The sequence below is a fragment of the Bufo gargarizans genome, chromosome 3 (genome assembly GCF_014858855.1).
Source record: "Bufo gargarizans isolate SCDJY-AF-19 chromosome 3, ASM1485885v1, whole genome shotgun sequence".
NCBI lineage: Eukaryota > Metazoa > Chordata > Amphibia > Anura > Bufonidae > Bufo > Bufo gargarizans.
The window spans coordinates 508,689,738-508,708,631 of NC_058082.1; positions in this window are offsets into that span (position 1 = coordinate 508,689,738).

Here is an 18,894-nt window from a genome sequence, read left to right on the forward strand (position 1 = left end):
AGGCCCTTGCATGTAATGTTTCAGAGGGTCAGCTCACCAGCAGGCCCTCACCTACAATCTTTTAGAGGGTCAGCTCACCTGTAGGCCCTCGAATATAATGTTTTTGAGGGTCAGCTCACCAGGAGGCCCTCGCCTATAATGTTTTAGAGGGTCAGATCATCAGCAGGCCCTCACCTACAATCTTTTAGAGGGTCAGCTCACCTGCAGGCCCTCGCCTACAATCTATTAGAGGGTCAGCTCACATACAGGCCCACGCATATAATGTTTTTGAGGGTCAGCTCACCAGCAGGCCCTCGCCCATCATTTTTTCAATGGTTAGCTAAGCAGCAGGCACTCGTCCATAATTTTTTCAATGGTCAGGTCATCACCAGGCACTCGCCACTAATGTTTAAGAGAGTCAGCTCTGTAGCAGACCCTTACCCCTAATGTTTTAGATGGTCAGCTCAGCAGCAGGCCCTCGTCCGTAATGTTTAAGAGGGTTACCAGCAGGCCCTTGCTCCTAATGTTTTTAAGGGTCACCAGCAGGCCATCAATCACAATTTTTCAAGGATGTATGATGCCCTCCTTTATGTGTAATAAAGGGTGTATTGGAGTGCCAGTTCCTTGTAATTTTTGGGAGCCCTTTAACTTAGTGTATAGGCTTTATAAATGTAGGAGTCCCACTACCTAAAAAATTGTACCACAATGTGAATGAGGCTCTCTATTATGTGATATATAGGTTGTATTTGAGTGCCTCTTCTTGTAATTTTTGGCAGCACTTGCACTTTATATACAAGTAAATATACAGGAAAGAATGTTTCCTAACAATTTTTCCTCTAAAATCGATTTTATCTTCGGTTTTGTGCGCATTACTGTCAGTCTGTAAAAGTGGCATACTACTCGGACAACATTGTTCCCAGCAGCGACGTGGGAGTCCAAGATGCATCCAGACATCCTCCCCATGCTTTTTCTAAACCATTTCAGTGGTGTTTCCATCAATTTTTGACCTTTTCCTATGAACCAGACAGAGCAGGGGATGCTTGGTTTAATGCTCGGGTTCTACCATTGACTTCCAGCATCCCGTGGTGTTCGACCCTAGCACTTTGGTGATCGATGAACACTATGGTGGTGCCAGATGTCAGAACTAGGGATGAGCGAATTTCAGATTTTGAAATTCGTTTTCGGTTCGGGTTGTGGTATAATGTGAATTGCGTTATGGATTCCGTTACCACGGACGATATTGCAATTCCATGATGGAATGCATAACGGAATTCCTTTAGAGGCATTCCGTCATAATAGAAGTCTATAGTCTATTCCGATATGCGAATTGCCTCTAAATGAATTTTGTTATGCATTCCATCATGGAATTGCGATATGGTCCGTGGTAACGGAATCCATAACGCAGTTCACATTATACCACAACCCGAACTAAACTGAATTTCAAAATATGAAATTCGCTCATCCGTAGTCAGAACCTTTAAGATGGCAGAAGGAGGGAAGTTTTCCCAGGTCATCTGCAGTACTGCAAATACTGATGGAGCTGTCCTACCGTTCACCATTCTGCAGAATATGGAATACACAAACCTTTACATAACTAGGTTCAACTTCTTAGCAGGGGAAATTTAAGTTTTAAGAAAAACATAACCTTTAAGGGGTTGACCCATCTCATACATTGGGGGTTATATTGCTAGGATATGTACCCAATGTCTGAAAGGTGCGGGTCCCAGTGGCTCGGCTATTTCCGTCAGCCCCAGAGAAGCAGTGGCTGCAATTGTGCGGTGCGCTTCCCATTAATTTCTATGGGACTTCTACAAAATAGCCCAGCGTGATGCTCAAAAAGAATGGAGGGCGGCCAGGAATGCACAGTTAACCTTCATTCACTTTGCAGGTTCCCTTCTAGAGATAGGTGCGGGTTCCAGAGGTGGAACCTGCACCTATCAGACATGGTGGCATATCCTAGCAATAGAGATGGGCCAAACCCTTTAAAAGATTTTAGGTGAATAGAACAAGTATAAAATAGTACCAGAAATGCTTCCACAGATACCAATTAGACCAAATAATAACATATCCCGCAGTGCCCCATTAAAAAGCTAGAACCAGTGCTTCCATAACCAGTGGCGTCTCTAGCTTTCAAATTTTTGGGGGGGCACACTGGGGGACAGGACAAAAGTAGGGGGGGGCAGCTATAACAACGATACATTTACACAAGTATGCTTAGAAATGCTGTGATACTTTACCCAATACCTAAAACCGAAACAGGGAAGAAAAGTCCAGCTGTCTGTGGTTTAAAAAAAAAAAAAGAAATCACTCAGATTTCAACATGTCCTAGTTGCCTGTGGATGACATTTTTATAGGGAGGGGGATCTGTGGATGGCACTGCTATGGGGGGGAAATGGGGATGACACTGTCATGGGGTGGATCTGTGGATGACACATATAGCATAAGATGCTATATACGGTATGTGTCTTATGCTGTATGTGTCATCCACAGATCCACCCCATGATAGTGTCATCCCCATTTCCCCCTCCATAACAGTGTCACCCACAGATCCCCCTCCCTATAACAGTGTCATCCACAGATCCCCCTCCCTATAACAGTGTCATCCACAGATCCCCCTCCCTATAACAGTGTCATCCACAGATCCCCCTCCCTATAACAGTGTCATCCACAGATCTCCCTCCCCGCCTCTCACAGGAGTGTACATTTGACATTTCTAAACTGTAATCCATATCCTGCAGTAACTTTAAAGGGGTTCTGCACTTTCATTTAACTGATGATCTATCCTCTGGATAGATCATCAGCTTCTGATCGGCGGGGGTCCAACACCCGGGACCCCCGCCGATCAGCTGTTTGAGAAGGCAGCGGCGCTCCAGCAGCGCCGCGGCCTTCTCACTGTTTACCGCCGGGCCGCCCGCCCACTGACGTCACGACTTGTATCAACTAGAGTGGGTGCGCGGCTAAGCTCTGTTCACTTGAATGGAGCTTAGCCGCGCCCACTCTAGTTGATACAAGTCGTGACGTCAGTGGGCGGACGGCCCGGCAGTAAACAGTGAGAAGGCCGCAGCGCTGCTGGAGCGCCGCTGCCTTCTCAAACAGCTGATCGGCGGGGGTCCCGGGTGTCGGACCCCCGCCGATCAGAAGCTGATGATCTATCCAGAGGATAGATCATCAGTTAAATGAAAGTGAAGAACCCCTTTAACTTTAAATCAGGATTAAGCGGCCGCTCATCTCGGCTAGTACCTTAACCTTACACCACTCGGCTAGCTTCGGTAACAGGGCCAGGCTACAGCCTACAGACACTGCCTGTTAGTTGTTACCAAGCGAGTGCTGATTTCTGCAGGTCAGAGGATACGGATTAAGGTTTAGAAGAAATGTATATATCGTAGAAAACAGCGGCTACACCCACAGATCGGTATTGGATATGAGGTGCTCACCTCTAAAAGGCCTCACCTCAGACCTAGGTAAACAGAGTATGTAAATAGAATTAAGAGGGGCACTCTCTACAGAGGGGATCACACACGAACCGTGAAATTGATAATTAATTTAATATCTTAACTGCAAATGAAAACAACAATAATAGGCAATCCCTAAAATGTTAAAATGTTTACACACACAATAAAACCACATCAATCAATGTCAGAATACATTCCTAAAATCAACTATTCTGTGAAAGAAAAAATGGTAAATTGTCCACCATATGTATATATATATCTCCTTTTCAGGGATGGTTTGTCCTTGGTTAAAGATACAGCACTATATCTTCAGAGATGATGTTCGATATCTTAATTCTATTAAAGTGCACTAGTGCCATTCATTATTTGAAATATAAAGTCTGAGCAGCCCAGTATATCGTTACCCGGTTATATTTCAATGCTGTAGGTCAATTCAACCTCAATTTTCCCTGGGTCCGTTGCTCTGTTGCGCTGTGTGTGTCAGCCAGCCGGCTGTAAAGTGCGCTAGTTTTATCCAGAGCTAGACATAAGTTTTGCTTACCGGACTCTCAGGTGTGCCCCTCGACCGCCTCCTGGTGATCGGCGTCTCTTACCGGCCTCCCGCTCCACGGCGTCCTCCGCTGCCCTGCTTCTCACTCTTCATGCAGCGTCCCACGTGGTGACGAAGCTGGCGTCGGCACGGGGTATCACGTGACGGAGCTCTCCCTGCTGGTCAGCTGGTTTTACTTGCCGGAGGTTTTAATCGGGCTTGGGTTATTTCTTAGACAGGCCTGTCGTATTTTAGGTCGAATGTCCTTTATATATACATCGATTATTTGCGCTTACTTCCTGGGACCATATGCGTTTCGGGGACAACCCCTTCCTCAGTGGATCCACTGTACCTCCATGTCAGGAATGCAATGCAGGCCTCTTCCGGCCTGTGTCCCGCACTGTATGGCTCAGGCTATGATATCATTGCACCGCCTGCGCCAGCCTCTGATAGGCTGCCGGCCTAGTGCCTGCAGCCTATAAGAGGAAGGGGAAGGGACACGCCTCTGACTATAGAGACTATGGAGATGAGCGCAATGGAAGCGCTCATCTCCCTGTGCCCGGCTGCAGCCGCTCAGTTGGGGGGACATTTTAGTTGCGGGGGCACATGGGGGGGCATAGAGTGATGTAGGGGGGGCCGTGGCCCCCCTCTGGTCCCCCCCCCCCCCCCCCCGACGACGTCACTGTCCATAACTAAACATGCCTATACACATTACAATAATATCACCTAAATCCACTGATTTCGGAGGGACTGAATAACCATCAGAAAGAGGTGTCCTAACTCTCCACTGACGAAAAATGGTTGAGGGAAATAAGGATCAGGCAGGTTGGTTTTCTACATGCCCAATGTTATGTCCCTCTCCCTAGTGAGAAAAAAAAAATGCAGAGTTGGCCGAGCCGCAGCGACACCAGAACATTGCCAGGTACAATGTGCCTACAGTGCTAGAGCAGAATGGCTTGTTTAGTTATGGGCTATTATGGCTGGCACTGTTATGGAGGCACTATGGCTGGCACTGTTATGGAGGCACTGTAAAAGGACTTTTCTTTCTTATTTTGTAATACAGACCAAGAAATTGCAATTTTTTATTGCTAGAAACTACCTTTATTTTCTTGCCCTGGTAACTGCCCTGCATTCCTTGATGTTTCGGGGAAACTGGAAGGCGTAGGAAGAAGAAAGCCAAATATCACATCATGTACTTATTAATGTGCCTGGGTCCAGATACAGTGTTTTATCATTTCAGGTAGGAGAGACTGCACGAGTCACATTCTCTAATGAACCATCCCAGCGCCGTACTGCGCTCTATCAGCAAAACGAAGATAATATACAGCACTTGCCACACGTCAGATCCGACTTCATCTGACTTTAATTCCGAGTGAATGATAGGGGTGTAATTCATGCAAGAAACTTACCTCACCCATGCTGCTGCTTGCCTTCTGCCTCTTATGTAACTGTGAGATGGGGAAACAGCTGTCCTTGTCTGAACACTGTGTAGATCATGGATGTCAAACTCATGGCCCTCCAGATGTTGCAAAACTACAACTCCCATCATTCCCTGATAGCTGTAGTATGCCCAGGCATGATGGGAGTTGTAGTTTTGCAACAGCTGGAAGGCCACGAGTTTGACATCCCTGGTGTAGATTAAATAAAATTATCTGGACTGACATTCTGCTGTTTGGCCACAAGATGCCGCTGTTTCCTAAACACAGCTACAGACTGCTTATATTTCCATATTCATGAGAGGTGGAGTTCCACAGAGCCTGGAGACGAAGAGAATGGAAGCCGCCATCTTAGAGGGAGCTGAGACTGAGGAACTGTGTCATCAGAGGATCAGATGGCGTCCAGGTATACCTCAGTGAGGTATACAAGAGCGGCAGCAAACTGAAGCTGATCGTGTCCAAGACTCTGATCCTGTCCAGAGGAACGAGGATTGTTTTCAAGAACGCTGATGAGAGCTGAGGAGCAAAGCGACATACAATGTAGGACCGCATTCTTCTTGGAGAAGCATTTCTTCTATTCAGAGTCACCAGCGGAGGCTGAGCAGATCCGAGTCGACAAGACTGTGCACGCACCTCATTAAAGTGTTGGCACCTAGAGCCTGAGACCAGGCCTGCAGTTAGTTAGATAGGGTCTCTGTTTGTGTCAGGCCACAAGTGTTACTATTGTTCATTGCAAGGACTCCATAATTTAAGGGGACATTTCACACCAGAGAGCTGATAAACTGAAGCCAGGCTGGTGTTTCGCTCAGGAGGAATACTCCGGCACATGCTACAGGACCAGTTATGGGAGGAGGAAACCTGTAGAGCTTATTGTTTTTATAGGGTAATAACAGGTAAGGTGTGGCAGTTTAGTTGTGTCTACCAGTAGGTAAATTACCACGCTTTCTTCCTGCATCCATCGGAGGGCACTACCCTGTGTGGCACAAGGGTCTCAGCCTACGGGCTGGGTGTTTTTAAATTTATTGTATGTTCCCAGTATTTGTGGTTGTGTTCATTACTACGTTTAAAGGGAACCTGTCACAGGGATTTTGTGTATAGAGCTGAGGACATGGTTTGCTAGATGGCCGCTAGCACATCCGCAATACCCAGTCCCCATAGCTCTGTGTGCTTTTATTGTGTAAAAAAAAACGATTTGATACATATGCAAATTAACCTGAGATGAGTCCTGTATGTGAGATGAGTCAAGGACAGGACTCGTCTCAGGTTAATTTGCATATGTATCAAATCTGTTTTTTTACACAATAAAAGCACACAGAGCTATGGGGACTGGGTATTGCGGATGTGCTAGCGGCCATCTAGCAACCCATGTCCTCAGTTCTATACACACAATCCCGGTGACAGGTTCCCTTTAAGTAAAATTCTGTTTGTGGTGGAGTTGTCTTCCTTGTTCATGAAAAGGAATATATAATGATACAGAAATAATAATAACGTGGGGTCCCAATATGAATATAAATTACATACTAAATAAGGACCCTTAAAACACATTACTTTATTTCTATTTGGATAAAAGAGTATCCCAAACCAAAATGCTAGGCTAAGGCTACTTTCACACTTGCGGCAGTGTGATCCGGCGGGCAGTTCCGTCGTCAGAACTGGCCGCCGGATCCGCCGCTGACTGAAAGCATTTATGAGACGGATCCGGATGTGGCTCCGTCTCACAAATGCATTGCAAGGACGGATCCGTCTCTCCGCTTGTCATGCGGACCGACGGATCCGTCTTGTACATTTTTTCTCATTTTTACTGATCTGCGCATGCCGGAACGACGGATCCGGCATTCCGGTATTCTGAATGCCGGATCCGGCGCTAATACATTCCTATGGGAATAAATGCCGGATCCGGTGTTCAGGCAAGTCTTCAGATTTTTTTTCGCCGGAGAGAAAACCGTAGCATGCTGCAGTTTTCTCTTTTGCCTGATCAGTCAAAACGACTGAACTGAAGACATCCTGATGCAAACTGAACGGATTACTCTCCATTCAGAATGCCTGGGGATAATCCTGATCAGTTCTTTTCCGGTATAGAGCCCCTGTGACGGAACTCCATGCCGGAAAAGAAAAACGCAAGTGTGAAAGTACCCTTTAGTCCAGTAAACACAAGATACAAATAGATAAAGATAAAAAAAATCAAAAACAAATAAAACCACTATCGCAGGGAACAATAGGGGAATGTGGACAGTGACCAAAATAGGGGGAGTAACCGGTAAACCAGGGAAGGGGAAACTGTCCCTAAAGAAAACCCTAGTCTACCTTCAGCCTGAGGACAACTCCTGATGGTGGGGTTTCCCCATCGTCGTACCTGTCCTGATGTGCCCCTAAAAGCCCTGCATGATGGGACCTATTACCGGTTCACCCTAACTTGTTTCCCCCAAGATGGCTTCATCGGGGGGTATGTAAGGGTAAAATACGGTCCAGAAGCAACAGATACCAAGAGATAGACAAAGATACCAAAAATTCCATTAGGCGTAGTAAAACAACGGAGAAAGATACATCCTACCATATGTAGGTCACTATAATGAACATGCAGAGGATACTACATGGAGGGTTCCCTTGTTAGTCCTGACGCCCAGAGAGGGCAAGTGATGCAGCAACGGTTAGGTTTGGGATACTCTTATATCCAAATAGAAATAAAATATTGTGTTTTAAAGGTCCTTATTTCTATAGTATGTGATTTATTTCCTCATTCATGACTTCGCTGTATCCTGGGGAGCCCACCCCAGTACATGGCTTACATAACTACCATATTGTCAGGGCCGGCTCTATAAGGCAGACCAAGCGGCTGCTTGAGGGCGCAGAGAAGGGGGGGCAGCGCCAGGACGGAATAAAAATAATAATAAATTAAAATACATAACTTGCGGACTTGCCCCGCCGCACCCAGCTCCCCTCCCCAGCCTGCAGGTGTGCTGTGTGGCCCCGGCCCTCACCTCCTCACAGAGCGGCACGCAGGCTCAGCAGCACGGCATCGGCAACACAGACTGTCACAGAGTCCAGGGGGTGTGACGGCAGAGTGGCGCGGTGGCAGGGGGCAGAAACTGGTGTAGACTGGGGAGCGGAGGACTGGAGACTGGAGACGGAGCTGCTGGTGGTGAGTAACTGTGTGGACAAATGTCTCTGAGTAGTCTGTGCGGCCCTTGTGTGGCAGTTTTGTGTGCATATTGTAATTCTTTTATGGTCTTCTGATAAATGGATCCAACTATGAGATCACACGGCCTCCCAGCTAATATGTCTGTCAGTACAGATTATGTGATCTAATAGGGTATGTCATATACGGAAACTGAACATGTTCTGTATATTAACAGTATATATTGCATACTTTATACTTCTATAAACTCATGGCAGATCCACTGTTCCACAGATTCCTTTGGGCTGTCATGCTCATTCGGGTCATAAAAAGACATAAGGCGGATCTAAATTGGCTTTTTCAACAAGCAAAAGTCTTTAAATTAAAGGGGTTGTCTATTTTATCTTTGCCTATCCTCAGAATTGCCCATTAATATTAGATTGTCGGAGACAGACATTCTGTACCCCCACCGAACAACTGTTTCAGAGTACCTCCGGTGATGGAAATACACAGTGCCGTCCACCGTGAAGAAGACATTGCTGATAACGGCAGTGCTGCCCCCTTCTCTTCAGTGCGGTTACTACACAGCGGACAGAGCTGCGCAGTTCTGACGTCAGAGCTATGACATCAAGCTTCTAAAATAGCTGATCGGCGGGGGTGCGGGATGTCAGACCTCCAACAATCTCTTATTGATGGCCTATACTGGAGCGGGTCTCTTCAGACGAGCGGGTGTCACGCTGCGGACTCGCAGAGCACCACCCGGCCTGAACTTCCAGCACTGCCGGGGTCACATAGCATTATTAAATAATTTATGATGCTATGTAACCCTTAGAGGTCGGGAAACTATTAGAGGACACTGACATAATGCTGTCAGTAGATAAAAATAGAAAAAACAAGGTGTGCACTCCTTCTAGTTTTGCATATAGCATCAAATATTTATGAAAATTGTTTAAAATAAATATATATAAAATTAAAAAAATAGAAAATAAAAAATCATACAAATACTTAGTTCTTTCTCAGTTACAGTACATGATTGTAAGAGTATATGAATGAATAAATGCTCATTTCAATACATGATTGTATAAATGAAATAATTGCAGAAAAAAATAATACAAATAAATGATTGTATAAATGAATGAGTGTCTCCATACACACTCAATTCCCACAAACATGTAGAGCATTAGCATATAATAGCCCTCAATAGCTCACAATATTTGATGTATTTTCATAACAATGATTGCATATCATATAAATGACCAATATGGTTATGCGGAGCCTATAATGTTATAGATGAATACCGCAAATATTATAGAAAAAAAATCTTAGTCCATGATGCAAAAATTATCTGATGACACTTAATCCATAATCTTCATTTCACGGTTCTAGTGTTCAAGGTAATCATTCCACATTATTCAGTAGAAGCGCTGAGCAGTTGAAATAGACGAGCCAGGCGCACGTGTCTTGCCTGATTTATAATACTCCACAATATTCAATAAGAAGCGAAAGGTAAGTTCATTGCTACCAACACACTAGATATTAATATCCTGCTTCAGTCCCTTTGAAGTTAATATCGCCAACATTGTTTGCAATGTCAGTTACTCACTTGGAGCGCAGCTCGTCAATCCTGAGGATATACGGGGTTTGTGCACTTACCCCTCCTCTTTTCGGATCAGCGCTGGATGATTTGATCCTTATGGAGATCCCTGTAGCTGCAGGCTTGTATCTTGCGAGTCCCCAAGCAATTAGTTAGTACTGGATTGTTGTAGCATGCTACCTTCTCCAGCAAAGGGGAGCTCGCTCAAAGATAAGCATTACCATATATACCTTAGGTCCGGACCATGTGTAGATGCATATAGGTATATTATAAAAGGGATTGACAGACGCGTTTCAGGGCACTAGCTCCTTCTTCAGTGGCTTATATTACAAATGTGGCGATACCATCTTTTTTATAGTGCTGTGGAGTGGTTACAAAGCTGGACCGGTTTAGTCTACAAATTAAGTTGGCGGTAAAACCCGTATATGGAATCATTTTGTATTTAATTATTATCACAGTGTAGCAATGTGAACATTGAAGTGTTTTCCCCAGGTTCCAGTCCGGGACTTAGGGCATGCTCATGTCCAGGGATCCTATTTAATCATGCTACTGGATCTTGGGTGTGTCTCACTCTGGAGAGTGTGCAGACAGAGGCCTGGTGAGTCTCTGTCAGTGTGGTCTCAGATAAGCCAGGCTGAGGGGCCACGAGGCTATGCAATAGCCTGGACTTTGGGGGACTTGCACACAGAAGGCTGGAGTGGCTCTGTGTGGTCTGAGCCAGGAGGGCTGAGAGACCACTGTCGCCCAACAGACACTGGTGTGAGAGCAGCCTGGAGGCTGCTGAAGGTTGGGCTGGGAAAGCCGCATCTCATCACGGGTGTGAACTGTGTTACGCTTTAGGTGAGTCAGGGAAACCTATGTGTTTAGATAGGGCCCAGACGGGCAAGGTATTTTATTTTGGCTTTGTGTGTTTTTCTTTATGCCGTGTGCCACAATAAAGCACAGTTTGGCCCCTAAATCCTGGTGTCTGTGAAGAAGCGTGTGTTTGCAACCCCTGGAAAAGAGCTAAGCCCCTACAACAGTTATAATATCTCTTTTGTTGCGGTATTTCTATATTTCCTTATTGTGTGTGTGTAATATATATATATATATATATATATATACACACACACACACATATATACAGTAAGGTCCATAAATATAATGACATCAACACAATTCTAACATTTTTGGCTCTATACACCACCACAATGAATTTGAAATGAAACAGACAAGATGTGCGTTAACTGCAGACTGTCATCTTTAATTTGAGGGTATTTACATCCAAATCAGGTGAACGGTGCAGGAATTACAACAGTTTGCATATGTGCCTCCCACTTGTTAAGAAACCAAAAGTAATGGGACAATTGCTTCTCAGCTGTTCCATGGCCAGGGGTGTGTTATTCCCTCATTATCCCAATTACAATGAGCAGATAAAAGATCCAGAGTTCATTTCAAGTGTGCTATTTGCATTTGGAATCTGTTGCTGTCAACTCTCAAGATGAGATCCAAAGAGATGTCACTATCAGTGAAGCAAGCCATCATTAGGCTGAAAAAACACAACAAACCCATCAGAGAGATAGTAAAAACATTAGGCCTGGCCAAAACAACTCTTTGGAACATTCTTAAAAAGAAGGAACGCACCGGTGAGCTCAGCAACACCAAAAGACCCGGAAGACCACGAAAAACAACTGTGGTGGATGACAGAAGAATTCTTTCCCTGGTGAAGAAAACACCCTTCACAACAGTTGGCCAGATCAAGAACACTCTCCAGGAGGTAAGTGTATGTGTGTCAAAGTCAACAATCAAGAGAAGACGTCACCAGAGTGATTACAGAGGGTTCACCACAAGATGTAAACCATTAGTGAGCCTCAAAAACAGGAAGGCCAGATTAGAGTTTGCCAAACGACATCTAAAAAAGCCTTCACAGTTCTGGAACATCCTATGGACAGATGAGACCAAGATCAACTTGTACCAGAGTGATGGGAAGAGAAGAGTATGGAGAAGCAAAGGAACTGCTCATGATCCTAAGCATACCACCTCATCAGTGAAGCATGGTGGTGGTAGTGTCATGGCGTGGGCATGTATGGCTGCCAATGGAACTGGTTCTCTTGTATTTATTGATGATGTGACTGCTGACAAAAGCAGCAGGATGAATTCTGAAGTGTTTCGGGCAATATTATCTGCTCATATTCAGCCAAATGCTTCAGAACTCATTGGATGGCGCTTCACAGTGCAGATGGACAATGACCCAAAGCATACTGCAAAAGCAACCAAAGAGTTTTTAAGGGAAAGAAGTGGAATGTTATGCAATGGCCAAGTCAATCACCTGACCTGAATCCGATTGAGCATGCATTTCACTTACTGAAGACAAAACTGAAGGGAAAATGCTCCAAGAACAAGCAGGAACTGAAGACAGTTGCAGTAGAGGCCTGGCAGAGCATCACCAGGGATGAAACCCAGTGTCTGGTGATGTCTACGCGTTCCAGATTTCAGGCTGTAATTGACTGCAAAGGATTTGCAACCAAGTATTAAAAAGTGAAAGTTTGATTTATGATTATTATTCTGTCCGAATACTTTTGGTCCCTTAACAAGTGGGAGGCACATATGCAAACTGTTGTAATTCCTACACCGTTCACCTGATTTGCATATATTAAAACATTTTTCTCAGCGATGCGGGCACCTATGAACATGGGACCAACAAAGATGTATTCAGCTGCCAAGTGCACATGTGACGGGTCAGTTTCATAGGTACAAATCTGCTGACAGATGCCCTTTAAGGTCTGAATGCAGTGCGATGAGCTTGCACTGTGTCAGTGTGAGGTCTTGTGTTGGCCTCCGCTCCTCTGACAGGATTGAACAGCGTTATACTGGTTTAGAATGCTGTGTGGCCCTCAGAGCATTGAAATCTATTGTATTAGACCTCATGCATACGACAGTTGTTTTTCTCGGCCTCCGTTCCGTATTTTTTGTGGATAGGATGGGGACCCATTCATTTCAATGGGTCAGCCCAAAAATGCTGATAGTTCGTCCGTTTGTGTTCCGGGTCCGTTTTTCCCTTCAGCAAAAAAAATTGTGCATGTCCTTTTTTCACATTTGCGGACAAGGATAGGCATTACAAGGGATCCTCAAAAAAAAAAAAAAAAAACTGATGCCACATCAGTTTTTTAACGGATGCACAATTTGCGGACGCAAAAAACAACTGTCGTGTGCATGAGGCCTTACACCGACAGCATTGTCAGGGTAATTCAGTTGATTTTAGAACTCTAAGGCCCCTTGCAGACGAGTGTGAGCGGATTAGGTCCGGATGCGTTGTGGATGCAATTAGTGAAAAATGCGCAATTTCGCAAGCAAGTTCATTCAGATTTGCATGCGATCGTGTTCCGTTTTTATTGTGCGGGTGCTTTGCTATTTAATGCGTTTTTCACGCGCGTGATAAAAAACTTAAGGCATACAAACAACATCTCTTAGCAAACATCCGTGAAAAACACAAGCAAGTGTGGATGCGATTTTCACGCATCCCCATTTACTTCTATTGGGCCTGCGTTGCATGAAAAACGCTGAATATAGAACATGCTGCGATTTTCACGCACCGCACAAGTGATGCATGAAAACCAATGCACATCCACACAGACCCATTGAAATGAATAGGTCCAGATTGAGTGCGGGCGCAATGCGTTCACATCAGGCATTGCACCCGCGCGGAATACTCAGATCGTCTGCAAGGGGCCTAAGGCACAGCCTTCTGACACGCTGTTCCAGAACATCATGCTGAGAATCATCCAGACAAAAACCACTGCGAGCATATTTGCCAGAGTGCAGCCGGATCACACAAACTTATTTTTTTCTGTTTCCGTTTTATTACAGGTCCGTATGCGGAACTATTCACTTCAATGGGGCTTGAAAAAATAAAAAATTACTCGGTGTGCATTCCGTTGCGCAACAAATATAATAGAACATGTCCTATTCTTGTCCATTTGGCAGACAAAGGACAGGCATTGTTACAATGGAGCCGCAAAAAAAGGATGCAACACGGATGTCATCCTTTTATTTGAGCATCCATGTTTTGAAAAATGCTGTGAAATACATATATTCGTGTGCACGAGCCGGTATACAGCATTATAAATCAGTATAAGGCAGGCATCCTCAAACTGCGACCCTCCAGCTGTTGTAAAACTACAACTCCCACAATGCCCTGCTGTAGGCTGATCCCTGTAGGCTGTTCAGGCATGCTGGGAGTTGTAGTTTTGCAACAGCTGGAGGGCCGCAGTTTGAGGATGCCTGGTATAAGGGCTCCTGCACACGACCGTGTGCTGGCTGGGCCCGTGCTGCGGACCACAATGCACAGGAACCGACCGTGGGTCCGCCGCATGCGGATTGCGGACCCGTTCACTTTTTTGCAGTGCAGAGGCACGGACAGAAAACCCATGGAAGCACTCCGTAGTGCTTCCGAACCGTGTCTCCGTATGTCCCGAATTGCAAACGCATTCAAGTGAATGTGTCCACATCCCTGATGCGGGGTGCACACAGCCGGTGCCCATGTATTGCGGACCCGCTGTAAATGCGGCCACAGCCGGGTGCATGAGTGCTAACATGTCGTCGGTGGAATGGAGGTCAGGACGGGACCACTCTCTGACACACGCTGCAAGTTTATCACATTGCACCCACTCGTGCCTCTGGCCTAAAACTCCTCTTAATAGTAGACCACATGGGCAATGCAGCACCCGCTACGTAGGAAAGGACCCTGAATGTGATTATTTGTTCTTTTCAGAGATATGCGGTGCCATATATACCCACAGCCGCTTATCTTCATCCTACTATAGTAATATAATTGCACCCCAGCAATATCCTATTAACTTATCATTATATGGACGCCGCTTCACCATTTTGGTTCTGCTGCGGTAGCTGGAGCTCTTTGTATAAAGGGGATCACCTCCCATCCTTTGGGTTGGGGGGGACCGCGCGCCAATGCTGCTTTAGTGCGGTGTCCCCTTTAACCCCTTAAGGACACATGACGTACCGGTACGGCATGTTTCCCGAGTCCTTAAGGACACATGACGTACCGGTACGTCATGGCTTTAAATAGCGATGCCGGCGCCGCGGGGGTTAATCGGAACGGGATGCCGGCTGAAATCATTCAGCCGGCATCCTGTAACAATGCAGGGGGGGGTCATTTGACCCCCCCGCATCGACGATCGCAGAAAACCGCAGGTCAATTCAGACCTGCGGTTTTCTGCGTTTCCGGTCCATTCGGGTGTCCTGTGACCCGATGAACCGGAAAAAGACTGCGATCGGTGGCGTAATTTTACACCACCAATCGCAGTCCGAGGATTTGCAGAGGCGGAGCTGGCCCTGGTGCTGAACGCCGCTGTCCAGGGTGCTGATTGGTGCAGGGGAGAGAGGCGCGAGATTCAAACTTCCTGCGCTCCTCTCTCCCCTCCTCTTCCTGTTCTGCACGAGCACCCGGCAGCATCGTCCAGCACCAGCTCCTGTGTCCCCCTAATCGCCATCCATCACCCTCCTGCACCCATCGCCACCCAGGTAGGTTAGGGTCAGTGAGGGAGAGGCACCTTTAGGCAGGGATAGAAGGGAAAAGTTAGAAGAAAAAAAAAAAAAAAAAAAAAAAAATCACATTTATTCCAAACTTTTTTTTTTCAGCTACCAGACCCCAGACCCCCCTGCCACTTGCCCCCCCCGCATCCCCCCCACCACCAGCCCCCCCCCTCACCACCAGCCCCCCCCCCCCCACCAGACCCCCCCTCCCCACCAGACCCCCCCACCACCACTTTTTTTTTTCTGCGTGCGCTGACTGGCCGGCACTTTTTAGCGTCCGTCCACTGTTAGCGCATCGCCCGCCCCACCGCCCCACCACCCCACCGACCGCTGATCAGCGTTGAACCGCTGATCAGCAAGTTTGAACATTTTTTTTTTTTTTTTTCTAACACTTGCCCATTTTTTTGCCTGGACTTTTAGTACGTGAACACCCGTGCCCCCACACACACGCACATAGAATAAAGGTTTACACGCACGCACATACACACGCACACACACACACACCCATGGCCCGCCGGGTGTTCTCGGCCGAGGAGGCATATGCCCAGATTGCCTCCGACTCTGAGAGCCCCAGTGAGGATGAGGATGACCCCACGTTCCTTTTGTCATCCGCATCCTCCTCATCATCATCGGATGACGATGAGCCACCAAGGCAGCGGAGACGCCGCCAGGCGGAGCCAGGGGCCACACATGCTAGGGATCCTGTGGCCCACCCTAGTACGAGCCGCCCTGGGGTTCGTACTGGTTTCCCGGCCCACCAAATAAGTTCACCGGAGCCCCCTGCCGATGAACTTAGCTGGTGTCCCCCAGTGGACTTTGAGCCTGAGATTCCGGATTTCGCTGGCAATCCTGGAATCCAGATTCCCACAGTGGGGTTTACTGAAATATACTTTTTTAGTTTTTTTTTCAGTAACCCACTGGTGAATCTGATGGTGGAGCAGACGAATCTGTACGCCCAACAGTTCGTCGCTCAAAACCCGGGCTCATTTTTGGCTAGACCCGGTGGCTGGACGCCGGTCAGTGCAGCCGAGATGAGGACATTTTGGGGCCTCGTGCTGCATATGGGTCTAGTGCAAAAACCCAGTGTCAGGCTGTACTGGAGTGGGGACGTCCTATACCAGACCCCACTGTACAGTACGGCCATGACACGCTCCCGGTTTGAGGCCATCCGGAAATGTCTGCATTATTCCGATAATGCAGCATGTCCCCCCCGAAGTGATCCTGCCTATGACCGGCTGTACAAGATACGGCCGGTCATCGATCACTTTGGGGCCACATTTCAGCAGGCCTACGTACCTGGAAGGGAGGTCGCGGTTGATGAGTCTCTCGTTGCGTTCAAGGGGAGACTCAGTTTCCGCCAATACATTCCCACAAAGCGGGCGAGGTATGGCGTGAAGCTATACAAAATTTGTGAGAGTACCTCAGGGTACACTTACAAATTTCGTGTGTACGAGGGGCGAGATTCCCGGATTCAACCACCAGAATGTCCCCCCACTCTGGGTGTTACCGGGAAACTCGTGTGGGACCTTATGTACCCACTGCTGGATAAGGGTTACCACTTGTACGTGGACAACTTTTATACCAGCATTCCCTTGTTCAGGTCCCTTGCCGCCAGATCCACGTTCGCTTGTGGGACCGTGCGGAAAAATCAACGCGGCCTCCCTGCCCACCCCCTCCAGGTACCTATCCCCAGGGGTGAGACCCGTGCACTTACCAGTGGAAACCTGTTGCTGGTCAGGTATAAGGACAAGAGGGATGTCCTTATGCTGTCCACAATCCACGGTAACAGCACCACCCCAGTCTCTGTGCGAGGTACCACGGCAACGGTCCTCAAGCCCGATTGTATCGTCGCCTACAATCGGTATATGGGAGGAGTTGATCTCTCTGATCAAGTCCTCAAGCCATATAATGCCATGCGCAAGACCCGGGCATGGTACAAAAAAGTTGCGGTCTACATGGTGCAGGTTGCCATGTACAACTCTTTTGTACTATCCCGAAGCGCTGGCAGCACAGGGACATTCCTCCAATTCTATGAGGCAGTCCTCAAAGACCTGATCTTTTCGGACCGGGAAAGAGCAGGCCGGAGTACCTCGGGAACTGGAGGCGCCCGGATCGTCCCTGGCCAACACTTTCCAGGTGTGGTCCCCCATACTGGAAAGAAGGGACGAACCCAAAAAAGATGCAGAGTGTGTCACAAGAGGGGGATACGGAAGGACACCACTACTCAGTGTGACACTTGCCCCGATCATCCGGGCCTCTGCATTATCGATTGCTTCAGGGAGTATCACACTTCCATGGAGTACTAAATTTTTATAATCTCCAACAGTCCCCTAGAGAACATAAAACACTATGGCTCTCAGACTTTGGAGACACAGAAACAATTTTTTTTCCCCAAAAAAATATTAGTTTTAGTGCAGGCATCCTCAAACTGCGGCCCTCCAGATGTTGTAAAACTATAACTCCCAGCATGCCCAGACAACCTACAGCCATCAGCAGGGCATGGTGGGAATTGTAGTTTTACAACATCTGGAGGGCCGCAGTTTTAGGATGCCTGCTTAGTGTCTCCAAAGTCTGAGAGCCATACATATTGGGCATCGTCGCGTGCGTAAAAGTCGTCGCTATAAAAATAACATTTGACCAAACCCCTCGGATGAACGGTGTTAAAAATATAAAATAAAAACGGTGCCAAAACACCCATTTTTGGGCAAAATTTCCATTTGAATCCTTTTTTTCCAGTAATAAAGCAAGGGTTAACAGCCAAAAAAAACTCAATATTTATGGCCCTGATTCTGTAGTTTGCAGAAACACCCCATATGTGGTCGTAAATGGCTATATAGCCGCACGGCAGGGCATAGAACGAAGGGAACTCCATATGGTTTCTGGAAGGCAGATTTTGATGGACAGTTTTTTTTTTTGACACCATGTCCCATTAGAAGCCCCCCCTGATGTAGCCTAGACTAGAAACTCCAAAAAAGTGACCCCATCTAAGAAACTACACCCCTCAAGGTATTCAAAAGTTACTTTATAAACTTTGTTAACCCTTTAGGTGTTCCACAAAACTAAATAGCAAATGTAGAAAAATTTTAGAATTTACCTTGCCTCAAAAAAGTGTAATATAGAGCAACCAAAAATCATATTTACCCCTAAAATAGTACCAAATCAACAACCACCTTATCCCGTAGTTTCCTAGATGGGGTCACTTTTATGGAGTTTCTACTCTAGGGGTGCATCAGGGGGCTTGAAAGGGTACATGGTGT